We start from the raw sequence: 6,000 nt of genomic DNA, 5'->3' as shown, positions 1-6,000 counted from the left end.
CGTGACTTGCACTGGGAAAGTGTCAGACTTGTCGATTTATGTTTATTATTATTTTTATTTATTTACTTTTCTTCACTAAATGTAAATAATATATATAAAAAGAAAAATTAATAAAAAATAAATTAAAATAAAAAACTATTTATATCGCTCCAATTTCTCATTTTAAAGTGCTCTAAAAGTGTCGTTGTAAATGCACTCCACTAGAGCATTTAAACTTAACACTCATTTAGTCTGGAGACGGATGTACTTTTATTTACCATGTGTTTGTATATCACAGACAGATAATATATATATATTAAAGATATATATATAAACATTTATATTTCATTGTATTTTTGACTTATTAACTAGCGCCTGTCTCCCCAAATAGGTGTTATTATTATTGAACTTCAATAATAATAACAATAATTGAAGTGAATTTTTGTAATTATGGAACCATTGTTTTTTGTGAAAGTATGAAAGTATTTGTAGTCATTTACTTATTTATTTATTCTAATTCCACATCATTGTCCTTGAGGGCATCTACAGCACACATCTAATTTACCCTCTTGATAGGTGATCAAAAGGGATTGAGAATAAAGAGAGATGCAGAGAAAGTGTATGTTCATGTTCTGTTTAATACTACAGTGCGTGCATAATTATTAGGCAAGTTGATATTCTTATAATATATACAGTCATGGCCAAAAATATTGGCATCCTTGGTAAATATGATCAAAGAAGGCTGTGAAAATTAATTTGCATTGTTAATCCTTTTGATCTTTTATTTTAAAAAAAATCACAAAAATCTAACCTTTCATTGGATAATAAGAATTAAAAATGGGGGGAAATATCATTATGAAATAAATGTTTTTCTCAAATACACGTTGGACACAATTATTGGCACCTCTAGAAATTCTTATGAGTAAAATATCTCTGAATTATATTCCCATTCATGTTCACAATTTTGAGCACTCCAGGGTGATTATGAACATGAAATTATCCAGCCATGGATTCCTGTTTCACAGAAATATAAATAGGAGGGAAAACAAAGCCCAAATTCCTTTAATCATCCATCACAATGAGAAAAACCAAAGAATATATTTCTGATGTGCAGAAAAAGATAATTGAGCTTCTCCAATTAGTGAAGTGACTTTAAGAAAAGAGCTAGAGCAGTGAAAATTCCCATTTCCACCATCAGGGCAATAATTAAGATTTTCCAATCAACATAAAATGTTACGAAACTGTCTGGAAGAGGACGTGTGTCTATATCGTCCTAATGCACAGAGAGAAGGAGAGTTTGAGTGGCTAAACTCTCCAAGAACCACAGCTGGAAAATTGCAGAAAATAGTTGAATCTCGGGGTGAGAAAACCTTAAAAAATAAATTGTCAAACAGCACCTACATCACCACATGTTGTTTGGGAGGGTTTCAAGAAAAATTATCCTCACTCATCCAAAAACAAACTCCAGCATATTGAGTTATCAGACACGACTGGAACTTCAAATGGGACTGGCTTCTATGGTCAGATGAAACGAAAAAATGAGCTTCTGCTGGCCATTCCAGTCCTCTGACCTGAACCCTATAGAAAATGAGTGGGGTGAACTGAAGAGAAGAAGCACCAACATGGAGCTGTGAATCTAAAGGATCTGGAGAGATTCTGGATGAAGGAATGGTCTCTGATCTCTTGTCCGGTGTTCTCTAACCTCATCAGGCATTATATTAAAGCTGTTAAACTGGCAAATGGAGGTTTAAAAAAGTATTTAATAAAAGGGTGCCATTAGTTGTGGCCAATGTGTATTAGAGAAAAACATTTATTTCATAATGATATAGTGGGGGTGGTCACCAAAGTATATGGTGGTTACGCCCATGAGGATAGGAGATGGACTAAAAACTCCCAAAACTTGCTGCCAGATTCTGGAAGATAAATTCTTAAAAGAGTACAAGAGGATGTGATGCTGGTCTTTCAAGAGTCATCTGTCTATAAAGCCTTTAAAAATCAGTCTTCATTGCACTTCTGGAGACTATAGGTTGCAGTTTTGGAAAATGGTGGCGCTGGAGACTAAATGGTTCCTGATGCTTTCACACCAAATTCTTCACCTTAATTCTTAATTCTTTGCAGTTAACATGCTTCTTTTCTGCACCACCGCTGACCCAATGAGGATTTCGCTTTCCAATGGTCATGCCTTAACTTTGCAAATTCTAGTATTGCATTAGTATTGCATCCTTCTCATGGGCATTTAATAATTTTTGACTTACAGTCTGAGTTAAATCTCTTTTTTTTGGCTCATTTTATCTGTAAAAGCAAACCTACTTAATAATCATGCATACCAAAATATTAACTTCCAGACTTCATGGACAATTATATATCAATTACAGTATAAATTATTAAATACAAAATTAATAGTAGTTATTAAGATTGATGAAGTTTGGAATTGGTAAAATGTGCTTGGAAAAAAATACGATCAGAATATCAACTTGCCTAATAATTATGCACGTACTGTAGTAAGAATCCAGGACAAAGGAAAAAGACATTTAGGTAACGATTTATTGATTATTTCACCATTAAAATATAACCACCAGCTCAACAATTCCTTAAAATCAGCATTTGCCTTAATTTCATTTACAATTTAAGCCTTAAGAAACACGAGTGGAAACAATTGCCAAATTTAACTTTCCTGGCATTATAAATTATGTTGCCCATTTACAAATAAGACTAGGTTTTATTCTCACTCATTCCTCACACCATAGGGTACATGAGCACCAATAACCCCATTTTGAAGGGCTCCGTCAACATGTGGCATCTGGTCATCAAAGAATATGTGAGGCTTGATTGCTTTCAGCACAGGCCCTTTATGGGCACCACTCAGAAAGAATGCCTCATTTATCTCCAGACTGTTCTCCTGAAGAGTCTGTAGGGCTCTGATTCCAGGACTTCTTGTGCCGCGTGATGTTACCAAGTAGGTACGAATTGGAATATTTTGGTTTTTTTCACTGAACTTCTTATGGAGATGTACCAATGCTTTAAAAAACTCACTTAGAGGACCCTGCAAAATAAATGAACACACTTTTTTTTCTTCTTTTTTTAGAAAGAGAGTGAGACAATTATTTCATTATATTTTAGTGTGTTAAATGAAATAACTAAATATTTGGTCAAAAAGCTTATTTTAAGGCATAGGCCTATAACAGTTTATTTGACTGATTATCTATAGCATGTGTGGTATGCATTTATCACAGACAGTTTCAAATTTAATCTTTCAATGTGTGTAGAGTAGATACACTTTTACAGTTAAACTTTCAGTAGAAGCTTCCTTTGAATGTGTGCCTTGTGAATGTGAAATATAACAAGGGCCAACCCATCTGAGATTTATACTAACAAGTGGTTTCAGACCAATAGCCTTACCAGTTCCAAAGGTGTGCCCTCTTTATCACGCTCATTTTGAAGAAAACCTCTAGATCTTTCTCTTTGTAGACCTCTCTGACTCATCTGAAAACAGGACTCCATCACCATCAAAGGCCACACGTAACACTTCATCACTGTGCTCATGGTAATCTCTCTGGAACATAGTTGCTGCTCCAAATCCTGAACAAGAATAGCTCATTTAAAAGTTATAGAAGTTTATAGAAGTAACATTTCAGTTGTATTTTATACTGCAAATAACTTCATGCACTTCATGAAAAAAAACTTGAAGCATCACCTGCTCTGATGGCGTCTCTCACATTCTGTGTTTGTGGAAAGGTAGAGAACAGGCTTGATCTCATCAAGGTGTTCAATGAGGGGTTTTTTTTCACAAGCAATGTCAACATTCAGATCTGCACAGACAGCATCACAACATTGTAGTAGAATAAAATGACATCTTATTTTATTTGTGTTTATACTAAAATTTGTTTCTTTAGGGTCTACAGCTTGAAGAGATGGACATTGTCATAATTTGTCATCATTATACTTATACAGTCATGTCATTCCAAACCCATACAACTTTCTTTATTTGAACGGACACACTGTAAACCTGAATAATTTGGCAAAAAAAAAAAAAATTGAAGTGATCAGTTACATCAAAATTAAGTTAAGACATTCAAAGTTTAAGCAAGCAGAACTGGCAGACTGTTATTTTGTACTCACACATTTGAATTGTTCTTAACTTGAAATATTTAAGTAAGCTAATTCATGCATTTAACTTGAAATTGCCATGTAATATCATCTTAAATTTTTTATTAGTAGGACCCTAGCTATAACAAGCTAATACAATAAAAGCAAACTTACTAATTTGTGCACATGCTACATAGCATTGCAACTCTTAAATGACCATGGCAATATAGAACATTTAACATATCTGTTCTCAAGCCAAGCCACATGCTCCACTTGTCACCATGGTAACCCCCCCCCCCCCCCCCCAAAAAAACCCACACACAACAGAAATGATTCTAAATTATCATAACAAAATGTTAAACACCACTAAATCTCCCAATTAATATTAATCTTGCACAAAAAAAACTTTATATAACACTTTATTTTAGCATTTACTCTCCCTTTGGAGTGTCATGGCAAAGCATTCTGGGAAATAGAAATCCTAGCCCAGTTTCTGTTAAATTTGAGTTTGTCTAAATCAAAATAAATGCGTTCATAAAACTCAAAACAGTTCAGATTACTTCAAATGTGTCAGTTTTGCAAACTCAAAAGAAAAGGGAAGTTCTAAATACTTAGAAAAGTTAATTTGACTGAACTAATTTGTTAAATTTAAGTTTGCCCTTCTCAAACAAATTAAATATTTTGAGAATTTTGCAGACCCATGAGATATCTTAATTTATGCCATGGTCTGTCTGAATACTCGATTCTGATTGGCTGGCAGGTATTGATTAAATTCGTTTAACTGCACAGGTAGTTCTAGGTCAGTTTATTCACGTTCTATATTAATGTGCTTCCTATAAACATTGGTAACCATAGTAACATACATACAGTTGAATAATAATATAGACGGAAATAACCGTCATTTTTATTGTTCCGGTCAAATATTGCACCGCAAATATTATTAACATCTTTAATATGTGAATGCTGGCAAATGACCATGGCATAAGCGGGATAATCAACGGCTAGCTGTGCATTAAACGATTTGAATGCACAGCTAGCCGTTGATTATCCCTTACGTGAATAACAACCTGAAATGTAATCTCTAGTTTGACATCCCATGGTCACTGCATGCATTTATTGTATGAGAAAAAGCACTTTCAACATTCTTCATTATTCACAATTATTCATTGTGTTCCATGCAAGAAAAGAAAGTGTTGGTGAACTTCTTTCTAGTTACTGTATAAATAAAGCTCTCCTCTACTCTTACTGTAGCTTGCGATGCTGCTTTTTAGACGATCCATGTCCTGACTGCTGGTAGGTATCAACACAATTTTGAACTGCTCTTCAATGGGTTGTTTCAGCTCAGTCAAACGTTGATTCACCATTTTAAGAGCCTTGAGCAGAGTGGTGAAAAACACTTAATACACCATAAACAATAAATAGCTATATCAGATTTAAAAAAATAAATATGTGGGATAGAGAAAAGCAGTCTCGGTGAAAATAGATACATATGACAAAAAATAATAATCTGCAAATGTTTAATAATAATAGTAATGAATTCCAAATGACCTTTTCATTTCCAAACTGGATCTACAAGGTAAAAGAAAATGCATTATTGATTGATACAGAGGATTTGCTGCTACCTTGACCAATGGAAAAGCAACTCCTGTAGGGTAGATCTCCCCTGTCTCTTGTCTGAATAATGCGCATGATGAGACCACAATGGTCAATGGTTTATTCACTGAAAAATAAAGATGCAGAGTGGTTAAAGAAGGGCCAAAATATTTAAATCATGCTTAAGGTTTATTAAATATTAGAACACAACAGTATTATTTCTTAGATGTTGTTATTGGAAATGTGAACACACAACATACTTGTGAGCTCACTTGTTTTCCTGTTTTTCTTTTTCCTGCTTTCGTTGCTTGACTGAAGCTTTCTCTTTTTGTGGACAACAAA

This window comes from Onychostoma macrolepis, chromosome 13 (genome assembly GCF_012432095.1).
Source record: "Onychostoma macrolepis isolate SWU-2019 chromosome 13, ASM1243209v1, whole genome shotgun sequence".
Classification (NCBI taxonomy): Eukaryota; Metazoa; Chordata; class Actinopteri; order Cypriniformes; family Cyprinidae; genus Onychostoma; species Onychostoma macrolepis.
The sequence above is the reverse complement of the archived record's forward strand: the minus strand, read 5'-3'. Positions refer to the sequence as shown.